A 19,023-nucleotide genomic window follows, 5' to 3' on the forward strand; every position below is an offset into this window, starting at 1 on the left:
AGAACATTGCTGAGGCATATAGTACAGCCACAGTCTGGCAGTTCTCAAAAAGTTAACATTTAAAACCACTCTATAACCCCGCAATTCCATTGCTGAAGATATGCCCACAATCGTGGGCAGCATTGCTTCCACTCCAACCACTGGGAATCGTGGCTCCCCTTCGGTCTCATTGAATTTGCCCAGTCTAGAGACATTGTCAAGCCTTTTGCTTTACCTGGGTTCACGATCAAATCCCCCCTCCCCGCAGAGCTCTCAAAAGCACGCTGCCATGGAGTCAATGCCGACTCTTTGCCCGTAGAAGTAGCAGTCATGAAATCAAATGATGAGACTGCACTGGTCAAATCTGCTGGAAAGAAGAAAAAACAACTGGGAAAACTGAACAGTCCCTGAGGAAAATGGAAGAATGTATGCATCTGCCTCAATGCCTCACAGTGTTGTTGACGAACGGTAACCACGCCCTGGAGCGCCAGAGGGACCATCTTAGCAGAAGTGCAGCCAGATGGCTCCTGGGAAGTGAGGATGGGGAGGCTCTGCCTTTGGATTTGTTCCCAGGAGGGAGCAGTCCCTGGCAAAGAAAGAAGACTGTCAATGAGATGAACTGACCCTGTGATTGCAGCACTGGGCTCAAAGGTGGGCATGCGTGTGGGGATGGTGTGGGTCCAGGTAGGGTATTGTTCCATAGGACACAGGGTTGCTATGAGTTGCAATTGGCTCAACGGTACCTGAAAGCAGGATAGCTTATCTAAAACCCACCAAAAAGCAAACCCGCTGTCGTCTCATCAATTCCAGCTCCTTGTCACTCTGGGGTTTCTGAGATGGTCAATCTATTGGAGCAGACAGCTCATCTATCTCTCACAGAGCATTTGGTAGGTTTGAACTGCCAACCTTGGCATTAGCAGACCAAGACCTAGTCCCTGGCACCACCAAGGTGCGTACATGCTTACATATGTACATGTGTAATGTGTATCAATATAAAAATCATCATTCCATTGGTTTTGAAGTGTCTCCTTGTGACTTTGGCTTACATTTCTCAAATGACTTACGGTGTGCCGTTTTTCATGTGCTAAGTGATCGTGTGTGTATCTTCTGTTCAGAAGTCCTATTGCCCGTTTTTAATTGAAGACAAGGATGTCTTTCAAAAGCATGCCAATCCCCAATGCTAGGAATACCAGTTCCCTGCCAACATAAAGCCACCTTGTGCTTTTAAAAGGAGAACATCATTCCTAGCCTCAGCTACCTTGAAATCCCACTCATTCCTCATTAAACTTCCCTTTACAGGTGTTACTAATGTACTACATAGAAAAGGTTAATTGTAGCACTAGAGAGGAAATCTCTTTGTCGTCTCTGGTGTTTTGCTGCTTAGTTGCTTTATTCCTCTCAATTGTGAGTTAAATGCTTCAACTAGCATCACCTGGACATTTGACAAAGCCATTATATGCACAACTTATATAATTGTAAAACAGAAATGTTACATCAGGACGTCATCTGACCTCCTCCAACTTCACAAGGGAAATGAGGGGAATTGCCATCAGCATCTTGTAAGGCCAATATCTGTGAGGCTGAGTTCAGACCCAGCCTTCCTACTAATTCTTAAACCAATGGCACGCTCTACTTTTCAGCTGTATCCAATGACCACACATAGACCTCACAGATAAAACTTAACCAGTATAGGGTTTGTTAAGGATATGAACAGGTTACAGAAGCTCAAAATACAAAAGTATTTGAACAGAACAGCCCCTTATCAGCTGTACTGACATGCTGGCATCTCTCTGGTCTTTGGTCTCTTAGCCACGTAGCCTATGGACCTCTGCCCCTGCTCAGCAATGCTGCAAAGCTTTTGGGGGGCTGCCAATAAATGTCCAAAGGGTGTGCCACTATGCCATAGGCCTCAATCCAAAGGTACTCTGAGCTAGCTCCCCCAATTAATTGCTTGGAAGCATCCTACTCCACATCAAACTTCCTGCCTGAAGGCACTCAGCTGTACTTGCTCTGTGGGCTGGGAAGTCCACCATCGTGTCTGCCTGGCTCTGGCTCTTGGTTCTGCTGCTGCTGTTCATTCCTCGTTTGCTCTTCTGGTGTCAGAGCTGCCCCCTGGGCTAAGGAGGCATGCCGGGTCCCAAATCCTGACTCTTCTTTTGCTGCTAGGGAAATTCCCCCATTCTGTTTCTGGGATAGCTCATGTCATACATCACAAGATGGACAACATCCTTACCCCTCCCTGTTCGCAGTCACTCGCCACTGAATCTTATAATCCTCTCAGTAACCTCCTATCCCTCAGGAGAGACCAGTCTCTAGAAAAGCACATCCTGTTTGGTCAAGTGGAAGGGCAATGAAAAAGAAGGCGGCCCCCCATGACACAGATGGACACAGTGGCTGCACCAATGGGCTCAGGCATCGGGACCACTGTGAGGCTGGTGCAGGACCGGGCGGTGTTTTGTGTGTCTTGTCACCATGGGCCGGAGCTGACTGGATGGCCCCTGGAGACAGCATCAATCACCTTTCCAGACTTCTCACCCAGGCCCATCAAGAAAAATGTCTTGTGGTGGGAGTAACAAAGACAATGGCTAGAAAAGCTGCATTAAATCCTTTATTATTCTGCAATCATGAAAAACAAAATTCTCATCTTTGATGTCTGGTTCCAATTTCTGAATAGCTCATACTTTCTCTGAGAAGATAGTCTAAAATAAAGCATTAACTAAACTCTAACTTGGAGGTGGGAGAAAAAGGATAATCATAAGAAAAGACTTAGAATAGTTTATATTCAGGAAGAGTTTTCAAAAAATTTTTTTCCTCCATAATTAAGCCTTGTGCAATAAACAGTACAGGTATGTATAGTCTATATGTGTAGACTGTATGAGAGAAAGTGCCTAGTACCTGAATGATCTCAAAAAATATATTCATGAATGAACATATAAAATACATGCAATTGATTGAGTCAGAAGAAAAATTTTGTCATTTCTAGATCTTTCTCCCATATGATTCACCTTAATAACAGCCAAATGACAATATTTGTCCTCGAGGGAAATTTTATCTCTTGACAATGCTTCTTTACTAATCCTCGTTAATCCTTACAGTCAATGGAGATCGTTAATAGGCCATTAACTTCCCAATTTTGAAATTGCCAATACTGGGACATGTACAGGGAAGAAGGCCGTTGAGTGTCTCAGGGTGGGTGACGAGTAAAGAGGTGAGGGTGTGTACATGAGACTTGCTGTCGCCAACCAAGAACAGAGCTCAGCAAAGGGCTATGAAGTTTCAGAGGGGTGGTAGGCGCCTCAAAGACCACCTCCTCCACCCTCTGCCCCAGCCTCCGCCAAAGCTACCTCCCCAGGAAGCCTTCCTCTCCACTGACAGTACCTCCCGGAGCAGCAAGCTCCCCACCACCGCCTGAGTTGTGTCTTCTTATTTGTGAACAGCTGTGATTACTGAAAAGTTCTTCCTTGTATGAAACTGAGTTCTACCCCTGGGTATCTTCTATTCGTTCTTCGTAGGCTGAACCAGTCAAGTCTCTTGCACCTGACCTACCTTCAAATATTAAAGCAGCAAGCAACTCCCCGGTGACTGACTCACTTATTTCAATATTTCCTCATGCGGTGTAGTCTCAAGTCCTCTCCCCACCCTCCTTGTAAAAGTCTGCCTTGTAAAAGTTGGCCCATACAGGTGGGAAGCTTTTGTAAGTAAATCTTCTTAAAGTGAGACTTCACTAACTCCTTTGAACTCTCTTAGTCTACTATTTGCCCGGCAAGGGAGCCACCACCTGGCGTCGGGAAAGTCCTGCACTGGGCCTTCCCAGAGCTGCCAACTTTCAGGTCACTTTCAAACCCCCCAGTTGGGTTTGGGTTTTTCCTTTGTTTTGGAAACCCCCCTTCAAAGAAACAACAATGGGCTCAGACAGAACAACACTGCGAGGTGACACGGGACCAGGCAGGGTTTCGCTCTGTTGGGCACAGGGTCACTCTGGGTCAGACCCAACCTGATCGCACTTAATAACAACGACCGCCGAGCATAAAATATTAGGATGTGGCTCGTCAGTGATGAAGACTTAAGGGGCAGTTCATGGTCACCACCTTACAGAAGAGAAGACAAAATTCTTTTTTAAAACAAAAATATTTGTGGGACTATTTATTGCATCACGAGGTTCCCGAAGAACGAAAAATCTGTTTTGGAGAAAGTATGGCCGGGTGTTCCTGAGAAGTGAAGACGGTGTCCTTGGGATGCTATCAAGAGGGGCAAATTCCCCGAGAAGAACAACATGCTTGGTAGACGGTCTGCCAAAAGGAAGACTTCACTGAGATGGATTGGCGCAGTGGCTCAAACACTGTGATGTCGGGGAGGGGGACACAGAGCTGACAACATTTCCTTCTATGGTGTGGAGGACTGAGATGGCACCCAACGACGACAAGGCTGGTGTTCATGGAAAGTAAAATGCAAAGAAGATATGCTGAATGGGCCTCCGCACCATTCTGTTCACTGTTCTTCTTGTCCCATCGATCCTTGCCCACATGTAAAGGTGTGATTTTGAATTTAGCATTTTAAAGCTGACCTTGTAGCATACTTTTTTGCTTTATTGTTCAATAATCTTTACTGACTGCTATTCTGATAATGGCCGTACAGCGTTCCACAGAATAGACAGTAATTTATTGTACTCATTCTCTGGGGCAAGGCTTTTAAGTGATTTCCAAAATGTTCTTAAGAGTGTTACATGCATCTTAATGCTTATAGTTTTTCTTGTTCTGTAGCAACATTTCCCTGAGATAGAGTTCCAAGGGCACAACGTTGAGATCAAGAAGGATAAACATTGTCATGATTCAAAGATATTCTAACAATCAACCTTTGTAATAGAGTGGTTAGCCTTCTGAGGTAAGAATCCGTTCCCAGTAAACTGTGTGGGGTACATAGGTGTTTTGTTACGAGCAACTTTCATGGAAATGAAGACATTTCTGTATTTACTTCTGCAGTACCATTGAATTCTTTTGACTTTGCTTCTGTTACATAGTAGGACAATGGAAGCTGATGCTTATGAGATTTTCTGTATGTCAATAAAATATAATAAAATAATTTAATTTGGGAAACATGTTACATAGTCCACTTTTCAAAAAAAATAACATTGTCCCTCTCTCTTGAGTATTACTATATTTAGGAATTAGTGAAAGAATAAGTAATGTTACCATTACCCATTATATCAAATATTAGCCTTGGTCTACTTTTTTTTAATTCTTTGTTTTGGTATTTATGTGTCCACATTAGCATTTGACCCTTTGGACTGGGAATATTTGGTGGTATCATTAGCATATGTTAAGCAAAGTGTGGAAATGATTACTTTTTAACTTTACATTCCTTTGTGAGTAATGATAGATTTCTAAGGGGGAAAAAAGATACTTAAGTGTAATGTAAAGTTATTATTTCTTTATATACGCTTTCATAATGTCATTAATCTCTTTAGTGCGTATCTTTTGAGGGCAGGGATTCATTGAAATATATACTCATTTTTAATTGTTTTGCTGCTTCTTTGTTTTTAAGAGATTACTTCGTCGGGTAAATTTTTCAAAAAGAGTGTCCTTTGCTAAAGGACGACCAGGGACAGACTCTGCTGAGGGCGTAAAGAATGGACCTTATTTTAATCCCCAGTGGAACCTAAGAAAAGACACTGTTTCACATAGATGAGGACACAGAGGTTTACAGATACCATGTGGTTTATCTACAGTCACTTAGCTAGAAGCACAGAGAAGACAGCATCACCAGTCTTGCAGACTGTACGTAGAACCCACGCTCTTCACCCCTGCTCCTACCTCGCTCCCTGCAGGAGCAGCTATTGCCAGAAATTAGAGGAACAGCCATCGGTCCAGCACGTTCGAGAGAAATAGCAGGACAAGTGTCCCGTACACCGCAGGGGTCCACATACGGTGAAACTGCAAAGAACATTGGACTCTTTGGTCCTTGTCCATCTGAATAGTCTCTAGATCTTGCTACTTACACTTTCAATCTGTCATTAAATAGAATTGGCTTTCTGATAATTCTACATGTAGCGGCACGGTCTAAATCGGGTGTTTTGTAACCAGGATACACAGGAGTGACTAGAGACAGACTGACAGAAGCAGACATCAGACCCTCAGCTCACTGGGCCTGCTTTCCTTTCTTTCCCAACGTCCCCTGTCGGAGGCAGAGGCGGGTCAGACACAGAAGCAGGGGTGGCAGAGAGCGGAGAGTGGAGTGGTAGACACAAAGGGGAAGAAAGTGAGCATTGTGTATGCCCCTACATTTGCTTAAATTGGGAGTAAATAACCAGGCGTGCAATCCCTTTGCATAACCTGCTACTAATGAACACATGCGCCACCTGATTGCAACCGAAATTTGCAAAATACAATAGAGACAGTCCCTGCCCTCAAGGGAGTCCTGGTCTGAATTCCAGACAAACAATGCAAAAGTGGGCTGAGCTGGCAAGCCTGGCCGAGCAGGCAAGATGATGTGTCTACGAGAAGAGAAGCAGACATGCAGGGACTGCTCAGGAGGTGAAAGAACACCCGAGTTCCAAGAACCCTCCAATTTAATCTGGGCCCAACCCGACTCTCCTCTGTGCAGTAGGATTCATGACATCCACTACATAGTTTTGACGTATTGGGCTACTAACTGCAAGATCAGCGGTTCAAACCCATTGGTTGCTCCTCAGAAGAGAGATGAGGCTGTTGGCTCCCGAGATTTACAGCCTGGAAAACCCTAGGAAGCCACTCTACTGTGTCACCATGACTCGATGGCAGAGGGGCGATTAACTCAGAATTGTGAGGCGTGAGAATTTAATGAAATAAAGCACGGAGAAAAACTACTGCACTCTGGGAAAGAACATGCAAGTGTCGATTAAAGTCAGGCTTGAGGCTTGGAAGCAGAATTTCCAAGAAAATGGCCTGTTCAATCTATAAAGTGATAATCCGCTCACCTTCCTTCCTCTCCAGTGTTAATTCCACACCACCATTCACTACCAGGCGTGTGCACCTCACTCCTCAAACTCTGCCCGTCAGCACCCTCAGCCCCGGGTCAAAGGTAAAAGAGCATGGCGCTGGTAAAAAGGACAGTGGATTGAGAATTTGTTTGCTCCTATATTCCTCTTCCCATCTTTCCATGAATCTCTTCTAAGTATTTTTTTCCACCTATTTCTAGCAGAATATTGAGTGTGGGCAAAAGATCCCAGTCTCATTCATTCGTTTTATTAGTTCATTCATTCAACCAATATTTTTTGAGTCCCTACTAGGTGCCAAGGAGTCTCTGGGTGGCATTTGACTACTTACTGAAAGGTTGGGTGTTCCCACCCACCAGGTGTTTCTCACTTCAAGTCATTGCTGACCCACGGCGTCCCCTGTGGGTTTCTGTCACTGTTTACAGGGGTTGAACACCCAGTCTTTCTCCCTCAGAGCTGCTGGTGGTTTTGAACTGCCCACTATGCAGATCCCAGACCAATGTTTAACCACTATACCTTGAGAGGTACCTAGGCAATGACATATATAAATCTTCCTGGTATGTTCCCTACAAAAAGCCCAACATAGCATAAGTGCCTTCAACAGGAATGATTCAATAACTCAACTTCCTCTTTGAAAGAAAGCACTCGATAAATAACTCTGCTGGACAGTGTACTCCCTTGGGAGGCGAAGTAAAGTGGTAAAAGTATAGCATTTGGAGTTGAGGTCTCCTTTGTGTCCTAGGTCAGCCATCCTCTCGAAGCTACTCACCCTCTTTGAGACTGTTTCCTGGTCTGAAAATGGAGATAATCATACGCATCAAACAGCATTTTTGTGCGGATTAAGTCAAGTAATGGGCATTCCTACCCATCACCAGGGCCAAACACCACCCACCAGGCTAGGTGGCTACTGCGGCAACCCTGCTGTAACCAGGATAGGATGCATGGCCATCTGAGAACCTCCGTGACTGTTTGTCTTTTTTTGTTTGCTTTTTTCCAGCCAGAGAAAAGTGGGTCATTTCAGCCTTCTGAGACTAAAAGACCTGGCAGAAAGGGCAGTGTGTTGTCTGAGCTCCACTGCACGAACATAATCCGGGCATCTGCACACCAAGTGTGGGGCTGTGGGAACCTTCCTCAGCACTGAGCAAATATCACATTCACCTTGTCATTCATCCAGCCGTGTGCATCCCCATTCAAACCTGAACCCATGGCTGCCAGTCCATTCCAACTCATAGCGACCGTGTCTAGGGTTCCCAGGCTGTGAATCTTCTCTGAAGCAGGGAGCTCCGTCTGTCTCTCATGTCATGGCTGATGAGTTTGAACTGCTCACCTTGCAGTTAGTAGCCCAAAGCTTAGCCTAAGGTGACCAGATTTTAACATTGGTAAAGCGGGACACCATTGATAAAACTCATATCCCGGCGAAATAGCCACATGGCAGCCAAAAACCGTATACCCTAGCTTGTCATGCATTCTTTCCAAAAATCGGGACTTTTTTAAAACTCAGCATGACTTGGGAAAAATTGTTAAAGATTGGGACTGTCCCTCCAAAAGCGGGACGTCTGGTCACCTTAGCTTAGTCCCATGTGCCTCGACGCCTCCTTCCAGACCAGAACTGCTCGAGGGCTGGATTCACAGTCCCGGAGAGAAGGTAGAAAGAGAGCGAGTGAATGTGGTGGCCTGGGAGGAGGGCAATAACAATAACAACCACGGTAGCAATTATCACAAAGATTAGCTCTACTGGTCAAGGTCCTGGTTAGAAGCAACGGATACGAACTCTGGCCAATCAAAGTAAAAATCTGAGTTTATGGAGGGAGGGAGCAGATGGGGTGAGCAGGGGTGTGTGCAGCCCTGGGGAGGCTTCTGGGCGCGCAGATGCCTAAAAGGGAAAGGAACTAAGGAAGGCCACACAGTCCAAATCCCACCACAGGGAAGTGCTGAGGAGGACACCGAAGCCAACCCTGTCAGTCTGGATACCATGTCTGGTCTTGCGTCTACGTCTGCTCTGGGAGACGGGCTGCGCTTGCAGCTGCCAAATGCAACCGAAGCAGCTCTGGGCAGTAAAGGGAGAGAAGATGCCTCTAAGGCAGGGGTGTCTGAGGAGCCAAGGCCAAGGGGCTGGGGAAACCAGCATCTGGCCTTTCCAGCTCTGAGGGTGGGAGGCTGGTGTGGCTTCCTTCCCAGACTCATCCTGAAGGAATCCTCCTAATACAAGGACAGGCTTCAGGCACAGGGCAGCCAGATGTACGGGCTGCTTCCCACGTGCCAACCCCCCCACTCCGCAATTTACAAGCAATCCATCATTTGATCCTCACAGCCGAGCCCTCCGTCAGGTCCTTGACTGAGTCACTGAGATTTGATAAGGGGAAGTTACTTGCACAAGGCAAAGTTAAGAAGGGGCAAAACCCTGATTTCAACTCAAATGTTCAACTACTGCATTACAAAGAGAGAAACGCAAAGGCTCAAGACCCCATGAATAAATTCAGGAGGGCATGCCAGAGGAGGAAAGGCTGCGGGAGATTTAAAAGATGAGAGGCCTGGTTCCCATTAATGGTATCAGGGCCATTCCTGTAAGACAGGACCCAAGTGCCCTTGTGTGTTTCCCAGATGGTGACTCTATGAAATCAGTCCTGGAGGCGGCTGGTGGTTTCAAACTGCTAACCTTGCAGATTGTAACCCAGTGTGTAACCCACCATACCACCAGGGCTCCAAAGTTAGGTCAGAGGCAGACAAAGAGATGGAAACTGGAGTACAAGGGATGGGATTAAGAAACCCACCGGAAAGGGTTCAAACCTCGGAAGAATGGTGGAGGATGGGCAGCGTTTCGTTCTGTGGTTCTGAGGGTCAGGACGGGGCAGAACTGACTCCATTTCACCAAGCAAACAGCAACAAAGAGAGCCAGCCCTAGGGAGGCGAAAGGGGTTTGAAACGTATTCCGATGTCTTGGTACCGAAGACCTTTCATTCGTGTAAAATAGGTGCAGAAAAGGGTACCCCAAAGGCACAAAAGGAGGGATGGCATCTAGTGCCCCCCAAGCCTTGGGTACCTGGGGTACCTACAATAGGATCCCAAAAGAGATTCCAGGTTCTGGAAAATTATAAAGATTCCCCACACCTGATATCATGCAGTAGAGGTGACACTGGAATTTTCCATTCCATTGTCATCGCTGAAAACACAGAGGGAACAAAATGAGCACAGTATCCTGACCATGTTCAGCACCATGTTCTTGAGCTATTCCTACCACCCTAAGACCTAAAATCCACACGCATCCTGAGTGAAATTTCTCTTTAGGTCTTAAAGAAACGAATTGCTCTGCTCATATTCCAGAGTGGATGTAGTAGTTCACACTATGCCGCAGATTCTCAAGGGCAGCTATATGCTGCCTACTGCTGGCCAGCCTTGTAAGTAAAAACTCTTCAAGCTCACGGATGATATTGTGTTGGGTATAAGGCCCAGAGCCAACTTTCGGTCAAAATCCAACAGTCTTTTATTGCTGAACTCCAGTTTACATCGCTGAAGCATGAGGCAACGCGAATGCACAAGGAAGCAAAACACCAAATACCAATCACAGCACCTCCTCATATGCATAGCAGCACCCTTTCGATTGGCCATTATCATATTTTTCCTAGCTTTTAAAGATATAGATGATGATGATGATGATAGCTAGCTAGCTAGATAGCACCTAAATACCCATTTGCTTGAAGGTCAAGCCATAGAGTTTTTTTAAGCCGGAGGACAGCTCTCATGCTGACAGTGAAAGTCGTCAGTTCCAGGTATTTGTCCAAGGCCACCTGGTGGATCAATGACCAGGTCATGGTCTTGCAATTCTCTGTCCAGGGTGCTCAGCATGCCAGGTGCAGCCACCGTACCAGCTGACGCGTCATCAGTCATGTTTCTCAAGGGCCAGAACCATGACAGGGTTCATGGCAAGGCTTCTCTTGCTGTGAAAAGCAGCCTAAAGACTGTCCATGCAAAGGGTGAGAAATGTCAGTTCCTCTGAAGAGAGAAATGATTGCACAAGGCCCGGCCATGGCCAGGCCCGTGCGCGTCTGGAGGTCAGAGGCCAGAGGCCGTAAGGGAAGGTGTGTGTTCTGTGCAGAATGTCTCAACTTGCCAGATCATGGTGATGTTGGGTTTCTCCCAAAGAGTTTTGCCCCAACTCTTGATAACTATCGGCAAGTCTCACAAACACAGGAACTCCCGAGATCGAGATGCCAAGCAGCCGGGAACCATTAAGGATAAAATGTGAGTTGTGGAAGGAAACTAGAGATTGGGTGATCTGTCTTCTCGGTTGCTACAACCTGTGTGTATTAAGAACAAAGTCCCCCTTATTGTCTGGCTCTGGGCCTGACCCGGCATATTGTATTCCACTGGGACCAAGAGGAGAGTCTGTGCCAATGTTCTCAACCACAGCACGACTGACTGCTTGTGGGGGATCATCCATCTCTGTGTCCTGAGCATTGTCGGATGTTTGGTTGCAGCCCTGGCCTTGACCGGTAGATGCCAGTTAGCACCCTTTTTTTATGACAACTAAAAACTGTCTGCTGACATTGTCAAGTGTCACTTAGGGAGCACTGGGAACAGAATTTCCCACAACTGAGAAGCATTTAGGAGAATGATTAAGAGCTCAGACTCTGGAATCCAACTGCCAGGGTTCAAATCCTGACACCTCATTTATTAGGTAACCCTAGAAAATGCCTGAACTTCTCCCTTCCTTCATGTGCTTAGCTATCAAACAGAGCTACCCACTCACAGAGTAGTCATGCGGTTTAAATGAGAAACCACATGAGAAGCACTCAGAGATGGGTCTAGCACATACAGAGCCAGCCCTCCGGTACCTATGAGTATATACCATTTTCTGGATAAGAAACGTGAGGCTTGGAGAAATAATGGGAGAGACCCTGTGACTAGCAAGCAGACGGGGGGGGGGTCTCGATATAAGGTTGTATAATGCCTCTTGTGTTCAGTAGTCTTTCAGGGAGCTCCTACCCCATGCAGGCTCGGTTCTGGGCTCGGTGGCCAATAGGGGAATACGCCAGGATGGCTGCCCTCGAAGAATTCCAAGTCCAGCCAAGGAGACAGGCACATGGGCTGGGGCTCAGTAACGCCCCTTGCGGGTTCTGTTGGGGAGAAGCCCAAAGCAAGGGACCTGACCCAGCCCAGTGCTAGGGGAGGTGCCATCTAAACAAGGTCCTAAAAGACCCCCAGGCTCTTTCTACATTATAACACTGCATATTTAATCAAATCAACGACAGACAGCCGTAGATTGTGACTTTGCAAATGAGCCCCCGATGCCTAAGGTCTGCAGTGAATCTAGGCTTTGACACCAGCCTCCACATTTTTGTGGAAGGGGAAGAAACCACAGCGCCGCACTGTGACTGAGTCAGACTGAGTTCATTCAGAAACTCAAGAATGGCCGGGTGACCGCAGCCCCTTCCTGGAGTCAGGGCGCTCTTAAGCAGTTTGGCGGGAGAAGTTAGCACACCCAGCTCGCCAGCACTGGGCTCTTTGCTCAACTGCAATGACAATTAGGACTGACTCAGCATGAATAGGCAGTTAGGATGAATAAGTAAAAACCCAAATTGCCACTGGGAGCAGGTCCTTTTCCTTGAAGAAACTAATTGCATAAGAAGGGGCAATGATCACACAAGAGACAAGAGTTTCACAAGCAGAGCTATTTTAACAGTCCCATATTTCACTTAATGAGCTGACTGCTGAAGGCACATATTCATTTTTCTACCGGTTGGGTTAAACACCTGCCTCACAGCTGCGTCATCGTGCACCTGTACAGAATACCAGTATCATGGACCTGTTCTGCAGGACCGCAGTAGGCCACTCTACAAAGAGGGAGGGGCCCAAATCTTATGGTTGTCCTTTGAGAACATCATCCAACACTACCTGGAGTCTCATCCATCTCTGGCAGTCAGGGAGACTCTGTAGGCCAGAGCTGCTTAGTAACAATCTCACCAGAAAGCCTGAAAGAAGTGTAAATGAATAGGGCCCAACTCCGACCAACTGAATTAGAGTCTTCAGGGGAGGCAATCTAAGTTATATAAAATACTTCACTTGCTGAATAATTGGCAGCTTAAAACCAACATTTAATTGCTATTTTCATACTTTGAGATTTCTGTGAGAAATCTTAGTTCTGCGGACATAGTTTCACCTTACTGAATGCACATTACTGAAAACTTTTGTCTTCTCCACACTTTATTATTATCCTTAGCAATGTTTAGTTACTTACGTTTTTTATCTAAGTCAACGAACGTTCTACTTATTTTATTCTAAAAATCTTTCATATATATGTGTATATATATATGTTTTTTTCCTTTTCTCGGTAGTAGTTTTAATTCTATACAATGATATTGATTAATGATATTATTATTAGAATTTCCAAATGTCCCATGGAGTTTACGTATAGTATTTCTTGATAAACTGATAATACTGCCTCTAGAGTAGACCAGAACTATATATGAACCTTCGACATAAGAATGGATTTTGAGTTTGTGCTTAATTGTTAGCCCTACTCTAAGAGTAACTTGTCCTTATGATGTGGTCTCGCTCGATGCTTTCATGAAGTGATCACTGAAGCTATATGGAGTGCTATACCAACGTGTAGTGAAGAAGTCAGATGGTGCCTGGCTATCAGAAAGAATAACTGAGGTTTTAAAGGTTTGTCTTAAAAAAAAAAAAAAAGCAGCAACCTATGTGAGGTATCAGCTAAATCCATATGGAAGGAGCACACCAGCCTGTGGGATCCAATAATTGTTCATAATAAAATCCATAATCAGAGGAGGGAATTGTATTAGGGTTTAAATTCTGAGCACCCAGTTTACAGAAGACTACGGATGACAAGGAAAGCCCGCAATCCACTTGCAGACTCCCCACATGGATTAAGTTTCTGTTGAATCCTTCTGACTATTGACCAGAGATATGACTAGTCTTGCCCTCCGGCAGAGTGCATTGCAAAGTGCATTACCTAACAGTCCAAGGAGCAGCAATCACCCTGGGGGAATTACCTGGGTACGCCCTTGATGGAGATCACGATATTGGAATCACAGTCATAAAATCATGCCCTGACTGGGTTGGGCCAATATTTTAAGCTCCTCTGTTTAACATAATGTACATGTCCCCAAAATGGCGCCAGTCCCACTTTGGGAATCCCATCGATAACTATGATGTTTTCAATCTGCCTTCAATCCTATTTTTTAATGAAATTTGACCTCCCATGTCCTTTTTAAAACTGTGTATCTCTGAAATCCCTTAGGCTCCATTATGACCTCAGGCTAATGGTCTCCCTCTTTTGCATGATATATCACTGCAGTGATCTTGTCCTTGTCTCATTTAAGACTTAATGTTTAAAAAAAAAAAAAAGCACTTCACATAATTATTATTGATGTTACAGTTTGAAATCCACTACCTATCACAGAGCGTCTTCCTTTCCTTTAATTCATTCAAAAATATTTATTGAGTATTTATTGTTAATAAGGATATTTGGTTCCGGCTGTAAGTGTGCCAAAAACTCAAAAACCAAACTCACTGCCATTAAGTCAAATCTGACTCACAGCAACCCTATAGGACAGACTAGAATGGCCCTTGTGGGACTGAAAGACTATAAATCTTTATGGGACTAGAAAAACTCCGCTTTCTCCTGCAGAACAGCTGGTCACTTTGAACTCCTGACCTTTGTGGTTTGCAGCCCAAGCATAACCTCCCTACCATCAGGGCTCCCTAGTAGGCAGAGAGTAACGAATAAAGTGGACATGATTGCTTGCTCGGGTAGAAGGTAAATTCCTCCTCTGGATGGCATTGGGAACTAGTTGCCACTTTTGATGAGAAACCCATGAGAAAATTAGAATCATACCCTTGACCCTGCTGAACACACAAGTGGAGCCAAACTACCACACAAGCATGAGCACAATAAACTAAGGCCAGTATTGAGGAAGTATTGAGTCATACTGACTGCACAAATGAAAGATTAAATTAAGAAAAAAGTAATTAATGAGAGGCAACTTAAGTAAAAGATACCCCACTCTGCGTTTTCTTCAGGACATCTTATAATGCAGGTACGAATACAAGAAGGGTTCCCAAAAGTGGATGGGAAATGGACTTAAAAGATACTAGCATTGTTCCATAAACTTTTTTGAAGCCTTCATAGTAGTCCCCATTTTATAGATGAGGAAACTGAGAGCAAGAGGCAGGAAATGCCTGAAACAAGATTCAAATCTAGAAATGTGGTTCCACAGGATGAAGAAGAGGGGAATGAGAAGGGAATGGGGGGGGGGGGGCAAGAAGAAGGAAAGAGAGAAGGAAAAGAAAGAATATTTTTATCACAATGATTTCATCCCCCCCATGACGATCCCAAGGGACTTGGCCCCAAGAATCCTGTTAATATAGAAGGCATTTCAAAGGATGGATGGATGGATGGTTGGATGGATGGATGGATGGATGAATACTAACAGGGAGAGACAGACTGGAGCAGGTCTAATGCCTCACAATCACTGTGGCCACCTTTACTCTGAAAATTACCCAACTCACCCTCATTATCTGGCACCCCCAACTTTGTCTGGCTTCCTTTCTATTGTCTCTAGTAAAACTATGCAACAAAACTTATTTTTCACAAACCCTGGACTGTGGAAGTCAGAGGGTAAGAACTAGCAGGGCACAGGCGCCTACCAAGAGGATTTCACCCACCCTGCCCTCCAGAGCCAGAGTTGAAAATGCTTCCCCTTAAAGCGTGGAACTCAGAGAAAGTTAATTGATTCTTGGTGTTTTTCCAATTTCCCCCAACAAATAGTGGCTACTTGTTGACCCTGCACCAGGTCCTGAACCCAGCATGCCAGAAGAATACCGGGAATGCTGGGCTCTCCAGTGGCTCAAGCAGCAGTCTTTGCGGTCGTAACTGATGCAGGAAGCCCCATGCGCATGGCTGGAGAAAAGCCCACAAGAGCGCACAGCCGGAAAACCAGCCATGACGTCCGGAGCAGAGGGTGAGGGTGGTGGTTGGAGAAAGCTTCTCATGGTGCCGTGGGCACTGGATGAGCGAGTCTCTGGGTAGGAAGAGGAGGGAGTAGCAGGCAGTCCATGCAGGGGAAACCACATGAACACAGGTCTTGAGGTACAAATGGGCCAGGAACCTTCCAGAAAGTTGTAAGATGTTTAGAGCAACAGAATTACGCAGGGAGGAATTGTCGGAAATGACACCGATGTGAAACCCTGAAGTCAGGGATTCTTTGAGAATGTGGCCACCCTCTGGACCCACTCCCCAGAAAAAAACAGGAACGCAAATATACAACATTTTACATTTGGTATCAGGGTGTTCTCAGATCTTGGTGAGCAGGGAGCGAGCGTTGTTTTCAGCCAAAGCATGGCATGCGTACATTCTATATTGAGAGACAGGAAGAGGGCACACTGTGGTGCTGGTGAAGAATGTCGAAAGTACCGTGGACTGCCAGAGGACAAACAAGTGTGTTTTGGAAGCAGAACGGCCAGAGTGCACCTTAGAAGCAAAGATGGCAGGACTTCGTCTTCCATACATGGGACATTTTGTCAGGAGAGGCCAGACGCTGGGGAAGGACAGCGTGCTTGAGAAAAGGAAGGGCAGTGAAGCTGAGGAAGGCCTTGAACACGATGGATTGCCCCGGTGGCTTCAGTGGGGTTCAAGCATCAGAACAGTGGTGGGAACAGCGCAGGGCCAGGCAGCCTTGTTTCCGGTTGTGCTGTGGAGGCACCATGTGTGCAAACCAACTTGATGGCACTTAATAACAATAACAACCACAAAAGAACAATATCTAAAGTCCCAACAGAGTCACACTTGTCACTGAGACCATGCTTTGCCTCTTACTAGTTGCAAGACATTGGCAAGATGGTTAACAATTCAGCAGCTCAATATCTTAGCTGCAAAATTGGCATACGTCCTACCTCATAAGGTTGTCATGAAGATTAAAAGAGATGAAGCTGTTACAGTGCTTAGCATAGAGCCTAGAGCAGGGGCCTCGGCCTGGATCCGAGAGCAGCATTTTAAAGGAGGAGCACAGTTCTGGTGGGCACAATGAAGGCAGAAGGCCCCAAGATGACTGGGCAGGGGGTGGGGGTGACTGGCACAGGTACCACCTGAGAGGGCACCCAGTCCCAGTTCTCACCCCATGGAAACCTGGCTCTGTAATAGGCATTTAGAATGAAGCACGTTCTAAACAAACAAAACAGGTCCTTGGAAGGTGGGTGTGGCTGCTTCCTTTACAAACAACTGGTACCGGAGCCTCCTGGAGCCAGAAACATGGGATTGGAGAATGACCGAGCAGAGCAGCTCAGTCACAGTGTTTCCAAACAGATTTCCCAACCAGATTGTGCCTCAGATTTAAAGTTGGCAACCCCAAGCCTATTCTTCAGATTGTGAAACCAATATTCAGATGGCTGATAAAGCATATTCCCAATTGAATGACACAAGGTTCCATTGAAACCTGCAGATGATATGCAAGGGATACTCATCAAGCTTCATCCGGCAGGGAGGGCATGGACCGTTTAAGAGAGCTTTGCTCATAGAGCACTAATCCCTGGCACAGCCTAGGCCCTTGATTAAAACCTGGTAAATGAATGAATGCAAAGAAAACTACCCGTGAACTTTCCAAAGTGGAAGAGAAAGTATAAGAAGACATAGCTCAGGGTTTATCCTACTAATCTAGTTCTCATTCCCCAGATGTGGAAAGGGATATGCAGAGAGAGAACGCAATAGTCCCAAGACTTGATACTCTTTCTGCCTGCACACCCATTGTTGTTGTAGATTCTACAGTTAGCTCTGACCCTTGGGGATTCCAGGAACAATAGAAAGAAACACCGGCCCTGTGCGCCTCCATTGTTGATTGATTGGAGATCAAACTATTATAGTCATAGAGTTTACATTGGCTGATTTTCAGAAATGGACCACCAGGCCTTTCTTCCTCTTTAGTCTAAGACTGGGAGGCTTTGTTGAAACCTGTATCAGCTACATGCAAGCCTTCATGGATAGGTGGCTGCACTTGAGGTGCTTGGACTGGAAATCAAACTCTGATCTCCTGCAAAGAAGGTGGAATTCTGCTACTGAAACACCACTGTCCCTACACCCCCAAGAGCTCTGGACAAAATGGGAGGCCATCCCTGCCAACTTTTTTTTCATTAGTTGGGATTTAATACATATATCGTGCCATATTTCAATTGCATCAAGTAGAATGTACAGTTGCTACCACAATCCATTTCCAAACATTTTTTTTCTACAGGATTCCTTGGCATCATCTAATCTCCCTTTTACACACACGCCCCACCACCGATATAACCCGCCCCCCAACCCTTTACTCTAGCCAATGTTTACTGGTAAACTTCATATCAAGCTTCTTTAGAGATGATCAGTTGGTCAAGTCAAATAAAGCCCATCTGTAGCTCTTCCGTCGGTGAGCGCGCCGCTGGGCTGTGGAAACAGGTACTACATCACACCAAGCCCATTGCTTGTAGAATCGATGGTGACTTAGAGAAACCCTATGGGACAGAACTACTTCATAAGGTTTTCAAGGCTTTTTTACAGGGCAGATCTACAGGATAAGGTAGAGCTTCCCATAGGGCTTCCAACAGTGTTGCAAGTTTTTTGGGAGGCGAACTGTGTCTTTCTTAAAACTTTTTGGTTAGCAGTCAAGTGTTTTAACCACTGGGCCACCGGAATTCCTTAAAATCAACAACACCGTCTGTATTGATCCCCAAAATGCCTCTCTGTTCCCCCCAAGTGCCACCAGAAAGAGCTTGAACCCCCCTGCTGCTGGCCTCCCTCCGGCCTCTGTGAGCATCACCCAGCCCCGCACTGCCTCTTCTCCCGATTACACCTCAGTTGCTTCCACGTTGGCAACTCTGCACACACCGTATGCTCCTCTGACACTGCTGCCAAGGCTAAGATCATGTCGAGGTCACTTCTGGAGACTTTTATGTTGGAAGGCATCTCACTTCAGAGATTTTCCTCTCTTTGGAGCCCCAGACATGAGTCCCTCGGAAATGTGCCTCCGCATCCCAAAGACACCGCTGGTCTTTGATAGCAAAATGTCAAAGGAATGCGGAGTGAGAAA

This window comes from Echinops telfairi, unplaced genomic scaffold (assembly GCF_000313985.2).
Source record: "Echinops telfairi isolate 266 unplaced genomic scaffold, ASM31398v2 ScPeMD7_7410;HRSCAF=8448, whole genome shotgun sequence".
NCBI classification, from domain to species: Eukaryota; Metazoa; Chordata; class Mammalia; order Afrosoricida; family Tenrecidae; genus Echinops; species Echinops telfairi.